Here is an 11,326-nt window from a genome sequence, read left to right as displayed (position 1 = left end):
TCATGCTTTATTGGCCGAGGGAGCCGGCGTACAGCTTCCGAGTTATGTGGCAAGCATGACTGAGCTGCTTCTGGTGTGCCAGAGCAGTGCACGGAAATGCCGTTTACCTTCCCGCTGGAGCGGTACCTATTTATCTACTTGCACTTTGACGTGCTTTCGAACTGCTAGGTTGGCAGGAGCAGGGACCAAGCAACGGGAGCTCACCCCGTCATGGGGATTTGAACCGCCGACCTTCTGATTGGCAAGTCCTAGGCTCTGTAGTTTAACCCAGAGCGCCACCCGCATCCCGATGTAACCTTAGCTGGATATTAAACCATGTATGGAAATTGGATGTTACGTAGCAAAGCACAAATTAGTCTTCTTTCCATTCCATATCACTTTTGTATGCATTCACTTATAAGCTGATTCAGTTTCCACAATAATATGCTTTTAAAGAGAGAGAGAGAGAGATCTGCATGAAGATTTGCACTCAAATGTCTATTTGTGGTTTCTCTCAAAATTGCATATCTAAACAGATCTCTCTCTCTGAAAATATGTACTTGTGACTTACATTCTGATACATATTTGATCTGAAAACTGGAAGTGCTAAAGCCAGGGATAGTGTGGATCAGGTCAGTTTGTATTGGAATTCACAAAGCTTAAAATTCCACAAGCATCCCTACTGCCATGTCCATGGCTCACCTTTCTGGTCCAGCTGTCAGAGCTATGGTTCATGATGTAGACCTCTTCAAAGAAGCAATAATTGTGCCCATCTGCTATTCAGGAGAGGCACGCAGGCTGGATTGACTCTGTGTTTTTCTTTTGTTTAATTAGTGTATTTAATTTGGGAGGTTGTCAAATAATTAAATCATGTTGGTTGATCAATCACCTGACTCTAACTCAGTAATTTATTAATTAATCAATTAAACTCACATGTTAAAAACTTGCATATTTATAAAGCCACAATTTGGTGCAACTTTCAGATTCTGGATACAGTATATATGGAGCAATCCCAAGCCTTCAGAACTGCTAGCTGGAGGGAGATAGGATTGAATAGGTTGCCTCTCCACCAACCACGAAGTGCCCTGCTGGCGGGGAGGCCCTGTCCACCACAGAAGGTCCCACAGTGCTTACAGAAAATTCCACCAGTAGTGATGGTGATGTTCCTGTTGGTGGTAGCTGTCATTTGGCCCTGAAATGATGAAATCCACTCCCTCAAGAAGTAGTGATGTCCACCAACTTAGATGTCCTTAAAAGAGGATTAGACAAAATCATGGAGGGCAAGGCCATCAACGCCTCCTGGCCATGATGCCTATGTTCCCCGTCCAGTATAAGAGGTATTACCGGTATATAACCATTAGGGCTAGGAGCTATGAGGTCTATGCTGCTGCAATTCACCACAATGCCCCACCACAAAAGCATATGTTGCAAAGGATAGATGGTTGTGTCGAAACATATGCTGGATTGGATATTGGCTAGAGCTGCAGCCAACCCATATGGTGGCCCCATATATTGAGAAAAGTATGCACACCCCTCAGAGTTTATATGTTTGCTGTGGGAACATTTAGAGCATCACTGCTGTGGCTGCAGAAAATGTGGTCATCATGGCAAGATGGGATATATCAAATGACTTGTTGTATGGACCACCCACCCCACAGAGGGCAGTCCACAAGGAGGCTATGGGGTGATTCATATATTACTGGAATGGCATGGGGGCTACATTTGCTTATCTGAATCCCATGCCACTCACTTTAGTAACATCTGTCAAGAAGAACAGTGTGGTTCAAATGAACTTCTCTGGGTAATACATTTCTGAGCTCTGATTCAAATTGAGCCCTTTAGCTGTGTAAAGTCATCCATTAGGGTGGAAATGTTGGGCCTCTGGAGTTTACACACACACACACACACACACACACACACACACACACACAAAATTTAGAGTTAATGGGAATTTTTTTCATTGGAGGTTTTGTTGCACATCAATTTCACTTTATGCTTTAAAGCGTGTACATAGCAACTAGCAAGGTTGATGTTCGCCTTCTAGCTCTCATCTCTGGCATTCGATTTGACTTTTCTGAAGTACAGCCATTGCCCAAGGTGTCGCCGCCTCCTTGCTGCAGCAATATTTCCCCACAGCTGGTCCAACAGGCTGGAATCAAGCAAACAAATGTGGCATCACTATTGAACCATTAGCAGAGGAAGCTGTGTTTTCTTGGCAAAATTGTACAAGGGGTGAAAATGGGTGAGTAGTTCCCTTAAATGATGTGGCACTGTGAAGCTGTTTTATTATAGGGAGAACAGTCTCTAATATTTTCCCTGCGGCAGGTGTCTGCAGTGATTTAGAAAGCTGTTGGACCCCAAGAAGTGTTGCCAAGTTTAATTTTTAGAGTGCTGTGCTTGTTAACTAGGTAAAAAGTGCGCCGCTGTGGCAGTGCTGAGGGAGTGGGGCAAAGAAAACTTAAGTGTCACCTGGGAACATAAAAATGTTCATTGATGCAGTGAAGGGTGGGGAGAAACAAAGGCAGAAAATGCTAACGATATTGTAGAATAAATAGATTAGAGTCAACAGTGAAAATGGAAGGGACAAGCTCATGAAAAATTCATGGGGCGGTTGCCAAGGGATTGATGGGTTATTTATGATGAAAACCTTTGTTATTTTAACATGAATTGCAGGTCATTACTACTGCTAAAAGCAACTAATGTGTGTGCTCTCCTTAAAACATTGTGGGGAGGGAGTTGGCGAGGAAACCTGTTCCTTAAAAACACACACAAAATCTTATACTCTTAACACACACCTTTGCATTTAATCACATTTAAGGGGTTTTTTGATGTTTGCTGCAATAGACTAACACAACACCAGGAAGCCGTGTTATCAGTGTGCAGCCCCACGAAAGGAGGATATGAGAAAACTGTTTAAATGACAATGGATGTGATGTAAGTAAAGGCATTACTACAACACATTTTTTTTGTTTTTGTTTTTTGTGTAGACAGAGGCTGTGAGGAGATCTGGGGTAGTTTCAATTGTGAAGTTGTGGCATCATTCTCTACACTCACAACATGACACACTCTCTCTCTCTCTCTCTCTCTCTCTCTCTCTCTCCACACACACACACAGAGAGAGAGAGAGAGAGAGAGAGAGAGAGAGAGAGAGAGAGAGAGAGCTTTCTACTCAGTCAGCTCATTGGTTTCCTCCTGACCTGGCGGGCAGGCTGCAACCAGATTCTGATTTTGAGGGGGCTGCCCAGTTACACTCTAAGTATCCTCTGCCTGTTGGCCTGTGTGTTCCTCTTGTATTGCTCTTTCTGAATCTATGTTCCAGCTCCTCTAGACTCCTGACTTGGCATTTTTATTGATCCTCTTAAGGATTAGGCAGCAGCAAAGAATAGCTAGTACAGTATTAAAACAGCGGACTGAAGAAATATAATGTGTGACATTATTTTGTCTGCTTACTCAGAAATTGCTGTGTTGGCCCCAGTGACTTGTTTTCCAACTGTATATTTAAATGGTTGGTTTTTTAAAGTTACAAGATTATCTTGATACATGGCTGCCAGAAGTTTTCATTCTTTTCTTACAGATGCAAAAAGTTTCTGAATTGCCGATGATCGGCCAAGTGAAAGGTGGCAACCCTATGGCTAGGGATGCTTATTTATTTTAAAGAATTACATCTCTCAATCAAATGATCTCTAAGGTAGCTTGCAACTTATTATTAAAATACAAGAATAAAATGCAATTAAACACAGTAGTGGGGCAGCTAAGAGATACTGTGGTGTGTGTGTGTGTGTACTTGTGTGTGTGTGTGTGTGTGTGTGTGTGTGAGAGAGAGAGAGAGAGAGAGAGAGAGAGAGAGAGAGAGAGAGAGAGAGGTGTTAATCTAAGGTTACCAGATCTTTTTCAATGAATCCGGGGACACTTTTCAACTTCAATGGATTTTGTATGGGGGCTGATTTGTAAATCCGGGGACCAGTGGCGTAGCGTGGGGGGTGTAGGGGGGGCCGGCCGCACTGGGCGCAACATCTGGGGGTTAGGGTTAGGGGGCGCAAATCCATGGGTTAGGGGGCGCAAATTACTTGCCTTGCCCCGGGTGCTGACAACCCACGCTACGCCACTGCCGGGGACTGTACCCTGGGAAACAGGGACGTCTGGTAACCTTATGTTAATCTTCCCTCTTGCCACTGCTCCTGCTGCTGCCTTTGTAGGACACCTGTGGGTATCAGTTGAGGGTGCTGTAGACTTGCCTCCTTTCTGAAGCCATCTATGCCTTTATTTGAGTGAACTTCATGGAGGAAGGTTTCACAGCAAAGTTGAAAGAGCTGTTCTTTGACATATTCATCACTAAATTGCAAAGCTCAAAATCTTTGCAAAAACTACCATCGTTTGGAGGCTTGGAGCCACTGCTCCCTGGTTACAGTTTTGAAATATACAGTACAGTTTCTGTATTTCCTATTGAGCAAAATCGATCCCCTCGCATATCATGCCTTGCAACAGTCAGCCCCGAGTGGTTTCTCTGTCTTTCCCTCTGTCTGACAGATAAAATGTTTACCTAAATGAGATTTTGTGATATTCAAACATATATTTTTGTGCTAAATACTCGTTGGATGTTAATTGCAAGGGGAAAAATAGCCTTCCTGGTTAGATTTCACATCTGTTTCCCAGATGCAAAATTTAATAATACAAGCCAACCAACACATGCCAAGGTGTCTTCTTTTTTAAAACACATTGTTATTTGGCAGGTAGGTTGTTTTCAGGTGGGTAAATGATAGAGCAAGAAGCCAAGGGAAGAAAAAGGAAGTGCTAATGATCAAGGGTGTGTAAGGAATGGCTCAGAAGACAGGGAATTAAAAAGTAAAATAAAAACCCCTTCAAATGAATATAAGCACCCCCAGTTCAGCACGGAAGATCCACCCACAGACTTTTCACTCACTGAAAGTTACATTTGAATAACTCTGGGAGTGCACATCTCCACTAGATAGTTTACAGATTGTACTCTCATTGAATTTAACGAGTGAATGCTCCTACTACATATGAAAATGAGATGATGGTGAACATGTCTCAGGGTCAAAAGGAACTTGGAAAGAGGTCGAGAAGAGTTGACAGAATCCTGGGAACATGAACTTTCTCCTGGTTTTTCTGTGCACATTAACATTCAAGGGAGAGCAGCAGTAGGGATAGGTGGAGAAATTCAGTTCAGTTCTCATTTAAAGGTGACTCTGTTTAATTCAAACTTTACAAGACAATACACAAACCGAAAGACACAATTCGCACATCTCCAAATTTGTAGCGCAGTTCTCCAGCCACACCCTGTGTTCAGAAATGCTTATATTAGGGGAAAGAGTGCATTGAAATGCACATCTTAGTGAAAATAACATGCAAAAATGCATTCTATTAATGAACATTAATTTGCAAAAACATGCATACTAGGGGAAATAGCATACAAAAATGTGTACATTAGGAGAACTTTGAGCTGCAATGCTGAGGGATTTCATCATTTTCATTTTCAAATTGAGGTGGAGAACAAGAAGACAGGGAAAAATGAGAAAGTGGACAGATTTGGGACAGCAGTGACCAGTGCTAGCACTGCTCCTGCCCCAGTTCACCTTCCACAGTTGGAGGGCAATTGCGTGGCCAGGCACACACACCCCCTACTCTTCAGTCCATCCCAATACCAAGACAAAGAGACTTGACAACCAATATTTGGGTGAAATCAAGCTGCAACTTTATTGACAACAAATGCAATATATAAAGGGTGGGAGTGTGGGAGGTCCAACAAAAAAATTGGTTGCAGAGCAAGCCACATGCCTATGTATATTTAATATGTGTAGGCAAAGCATTGATGCCTAATTTGATTGATAGAATACCTGGCCTCTAGTGGGTGGGGCTTTTATACTGTACTCTAGAATTGGCCCCTCCTTTTAGCTTGTCAGTTAAGAGGCTAACTGTCACTTGCCTCGAGTTGTTCCGTTTCTCTCTGTCAGTATGTAACCATGTTACATTTTTCTACTATTAAAGCTTTGTTTCAAAGATATATGTGAGCTGCTTACTTCACTGGATGAGAAGACAAACTCTGCTAAAGAAGGAGAAGGTAGAATATCTTACACTTGGTGAGTGAGGAGATATTTCCCTGACAGGAGGACTGATTTTTAGTCACCCCCCTCCACAACAATATATACAGTATATGTAATTTACTGGAGAGATGGGCTAAGCACACACACACACACACACACACACACACACACACACACACACACGGTGGCCCATTGTTGTTCGTGATTCACTGATTAGCCGATTATCCAGACAGCAAGCTCAGCCCAAACGCTTCTTTTGCTGCTTGGGAAAGAGTTCCTGGGACTTCCCATGTCAGATCACGGCGCATGGGGTAATGCCAGCCCGCAATCGCACCCACCAGAGAGGGTGAGTGGATTTGTGCGAAGTGGGGAGTCTTCTATACTCGAGGTGACCTCCCTTATATTTCAGAACCCTGAAAGACTCCCCACATCACACCATCTTGTTCCAACTTTACAGAGCAACAGGAACAACAGTGTGAAGGGCAAAGCTGATGTAGTTACTGTGCTCCATTACAGAACGGCTGAGGAAGCATTTTGGGTGATGAAACATGGGATGAGGAAAAGGTATTGTTGAAGCAGTTTGCCCTCACACTATTCCATCCACCCCCTGCCTCTTCCAAGGTCCTCTTGATTTCATTTCTCCCAGAGAGGAAATTTGAGCCCAGAACTTTTACAAGATCCGTAGTGCCATAAATTCTCCCCTTGCTGGGGTCATTGTATAACCAAATGGCATAAATCCCTCACACCTTCCGTATAATTTTGTGGGAATTTCTGAGTCAGTGAGTTTTCATGTTTATGTTTTAATTCATTTTAAGTTGCCGTTTCCTTTTTACACGCTTGTATGCTGTTATAAAAGTGATTTAAAGAAATTGGCTAAATAAAGTGAAAGATAAAAAGAATCAAGCATTAAAAAACAAACAAACAGGAAGAAGCAAAGGTGAGTGGAAGAGATGCTGGCCCTGTACTGAATGCGAATGAATCATTTCTACAATGGAGGCAATATTCTGAAGGACTGCACAATGTGACATTAGAGAATTACTCTAACAAGAGTATCCCTCCTACTCCAATTGATCTTTCCATCAATTGCTGTTCATTTGCTATGGATGAATTCACTAAGGTGGACAAGCAAAGCTAAGAAAAAGCACCTGGCATAGATCCCTGAATGACTGCTGAAGTGCTTTTTGGCAGAAGGTATGAAACCAATTGGCAAACATAATTTGCTTGGGTGGTTTCTTCATGGAAGGATGGAAAGGGCAGGCACTGAATTAAATTCATCCTTAACAAAATCCACTGGAGGACCTCCGGGTAGTTATGGAGGAGTTAGGATCAGTCACATTTAAAGTCAAATATACCTAAATAGCACTTTCTGAAACAATACGTACACAAAGGACAGCTATCCATCAAAATGCACATTTCTTCAAATTTTGCAATACAATTTTCCAGCCAAGCAATGTGTAAAAGAAAAAAGGCACATACTAGGCTTAAGGTGTATAAAAATGTATATATCGGTTAAAACAAACAAACATTGATATGCATTATATTAGGGAAAGTCCTTCCAAGGCATATTAGGCAAAATCACATACAAACATGAATATGAGGATGATGAATTTTCATGCAGATGTAATTCCTCCCTCCCCCCCCCCCCCCGCAAACTGATGTGGAAATGTGGAGAACCAAACTTAAGGTTGCAAAAATGAAAAACCAAAACTTAGAGATTTCTTTACCCCTACAGGTGGAAGATTGATCCGAGTGAAAGGGGCCATCCTCTCATGCCCTCACGATTTCTCTAAGCCAGTCCGTCACCCATCTCTTGCCTCTGTATTTGACTCAGTCCTCCACCAATCACCAGATGGGATGCTGTCCACTTGCCAACTTCCATTTCCCCAGCGGAGGCATCACCTCAGCAAACTGTGCAAACCAAAGGAGAGAGATGGATAAGCTCCTTACACCCCTCTCCTGGAACATTGCTTCTTGCGTTTATAACTTATTAAAAAGCGTTGACTTTTTTATTATTAGAAATCCTCTCCAGCAAAAACTGGGGCAGTTTAATATAACCTCTAAGCCTGCCAAAGCCACATGCAATAAGTAAAAAGCAAGTTATCCCCGGATCTTCAGCTTGCTCACTTTACTTGCACTGATTACTTATTAAGTATTCATAGTGAGCTTGGCACTTGAAAGCTGGAGAAAGACAACACAACTCTTGCTTCCCCTAATACAATTTCATCATCCAAAGAGACAAGAAACCCAAACTGTACTGCGCAACCCCGAGGAGGACTGTAACCGGGCAGATTTTCATAAATATCACTCTTCTCTTGACTGTTATGGCAACCACATGTCTAGGGTTCTACACTGAGAAGGGAGCCTCCATGAGAAGAAGCAGGCTCCCTGCTTCAAATAACCACCCAGGGTAAGGAGAATAGTGGGCAGAGCTAGCACACTCAATTCTATCCATCCCCACCATACACGTGTTGTTTCACTCCATTTCCAGAACATGTAAACAAAGACTATGAAAGCATCAGAGATGGATTTAGGGCATTGTAACAGGTCCGCTCACCTTCCCCAGTGGGCGGTGTTGCGGTGGGGCATCCAGGACTTCCCAGTGACTCGGATAGTGGGCAGAGGTATGCCAGCCATGTCATAGGAATTCCTGGCTGTGTCACGCCCCTGGCTGACTAATCGGTGCACCTGGGGGTGTGGCCACTTGCTGTCTAAAGTGTGGTGTGGCTGGGGGGCACCCTCCTTTCGCCTCCTCACTAGATCTCCCAGCCCACCCTCCCTCTTTTTATGCGTTGCTATGATTTTGGCCTTGCTATGGACTAAAGTCAGCTGCCATATTGTTGGGGCCAGGCAGGAATTTTTCCACTTGGCAAATAGGCACCAGCCATTTAGTTTTCACCTACCTTGTAGCAATTGTCACAACTTTGCAAGGTTAGGCATTGGGTAAGCCTTTGTTTATGGGAGGGGAGGTTGTAGCCTCCACCTGCCCCTCCTCAATAAGGGTATCCTGTTAATGGCATCTGGGGGTGTGGATCCTGTCTGAAGCCTGGGCATGGGCTGGGGCCATGCCATGACCCCATCGGGGACCCTGGGGGTGCCCCAATTTGACTTATTTCATAGGGCTCACCCTACCCTTAGTGAGACTCCCTGAAGACGGGCAGGAGTCAGGATATAGTCTGGTTTTACTCAATGCCTAAGCCAAACCGCTCACATCTGTAACCAATAAAGTTGGGGCCTATTTATCCCATTAACCTAATATATTCGTGTCCATGTGTTTATTATCTAAAGCAACTGCAGGGCCCAGGGCTTCATCACACAAGTTCCACTGCACTGGGCGTCAAGCCTAGGGAGTGTCACAGGACTTCATCACAGCAATGATATAGTGAGTTCAGCAGAACAGAAGATGACAAGTTGGGGGCACCAAATTTTGGCCTTGCATAGCTTGCCACTGAGATTTGAAAGACCAAAGTCTTTCCCTAGAGGCATGCGAGAGAGAAGACAAAGAGCAGGCAGATGAAAGCAACCTGAGGGGTCATTGTAGGACTTGGCATTAGAGTGGAGTTGAGAATTAGGACAACTGTGTGGTGAGAGAGGTGTATGAGACCTATGGCAGACAGGGACGAAAGAGGGGGGTTGGGAAATGTGATTGTGGAGAGCATGGGGTCAGGAGTTACGAGGCCTTCACTTAGAGCATGGTGCTGATAACACAAAGGTGGCAGGTTTGATCCCCATATAGGACAGGTGCAGACCCTGAATTGCAGGGGGTTGGGCAAGATGATCCTTAGGGTGCCTTGCAACTCAACAATTCTATGATTATATGTGCTTGGAATTATGCTACATATTTTTGAAGGAGTCAAAATACACACGTCAGCATTTACATCCGCCACACAGGACAGCGTGCAGAAAAATACTGGACATTCCAAGCTTCTTTTTCTGTGGCCTGTTGGCCATGTGGAAAATGTTAGGCATGCTTGTACTTAGCCTTTATACAGTCCCTATGAAAACCACACTGCGCTGTTCAGATTGCAATGCATCTAGATGGTGGGCATTTCTCATCAAGCCCTGGGAACCGTTTGCATTGTTTGCCAAAGGGTATTGTGGTCAGAGAGTGAAATGTACTGTTTCACACTCCTTTGAGCAGTGGGAAGTCCCTGGGCAGCTTTAAATAGTCAGCTTCCTTTCTACCAAGGACTTGTGGGTGTTCTGTAATATTATGCTTGCAGATGGAGAGAAGGCAATATGCAAAGAAGCACACGTCTTGTGCCCGGGATGCAAAGTAATGTCACTTTCAAAGCAACATTAGCTGTGGAAGCCCTCTAGCCTTCGCCAGCAAGCTCTAAACAAATAAAATAAAATCCCTTTAGAGCTGCTTCTCTCTCTCTGATCTTGTGCACCCCATAACTTTTGTCTACATTAATGTATGACAGCCATTCACTCCCTTAGGATACAGTAAAGGACAGGATTTTGGAATACCATTGTGGTGGAGGCAAGTTCTTCATCCCTGTGGCATTTGCCAGTTCTTTTGAAAATGTCTGTACAGGGGGAGAGAAAGGGTTAATAGGTAGACCAACAGAAAAGCCAGAGGTGGTGCCTACCTGTTTATAAAAGGGCTTAGCCTGGGGTTTGAGTTAGCTAGTTAGTGGGTAGTTTGTTGGTTTTAGTTGGTTGGTTGGTTGGTTGGTTGGTTGGGAAAGGCAGTTGGGAAAGCAGTTGGCAGACAGTTGGAAATAGACAGTTAGTGCAGTTGGTTCTTGTGTGAGGGGAGGTAGAAGAGATAGAGACAGGATAAAATAAGACTAAGAAGGTAAAGAGTAACAACGTTTTGAATGCAGTTAAAGTTTATTTGTATTTGCAATAAACTACACTCTTCTTTGTTAACTTAAGAACCTGACTGAGACTAAGTGATTTACCAGGGAGGACCTGGCTGGTGGCAGCGGATTAGTGGTGTACGGGTCAATAGTCCGTGAGACGACCGGGAGCTCCGTACGAACGACACAGTCCCCTTCTCTGAAAATGGCCTGCCTGTAACTGAGTTGTCATACAATTCATATCAAGGGACAATGCCGGCGAACTGGAAGGTTCTTTCCGAGGTATAAGATCTGAGGAATTATCAGTAGCATTTCATTATTATTATTATTATTATTATTATTATTATTATTATTATTATTATTATTTTGTTTATGATTTTCAGTTGCATACATTTCAATAGTTTTACAATCATTCTAACATTTCAAAACTCGACTTCCTTCCTCCTCTTTCTGTGGTTCCTTCATTTTTTTTAATTTTTT

General features: G+C 43.4%; 1 long non-coding RNA gene across 1 annotated transcript; it reads right to left on the bottom strand.

The window, feature by feature from the left end:
* Positions 1 to 1,913: 1,913 nt before the first annotated feature.
* Positions 1,914 to 10,727, bottom strand: LOC308585335. The gene is made up of 3 exons (XR_014007290.1): positions 10,634 to 10,727; positions 7,766 to 7,949; positions 1,914 to 2,128 (listed from the first exon to the last, which is right to left on the bottom strand). It is a non-coding gene; the product is annotated as an uncharacterized lncRNA (long non-coding RNA).
* Positions 10,728 to 11,326: the final 599 nt, after the last annotated feature.

Source organism: Podarcis bocagei (genome assembly GCF_964188305.1).
Source record: "Podarcis bocagei genome assembly, chromosome: 4".
Taxonomy (NCBI): Eukaryota; Metazoa; Chordata; class Lepidosauria; order Squamata; family Lacertidae; genus Podarcis; species Podarcis bocagei.
This window is presented reverse-complemented; position numbering and strand designations above follow the sequence as displayed.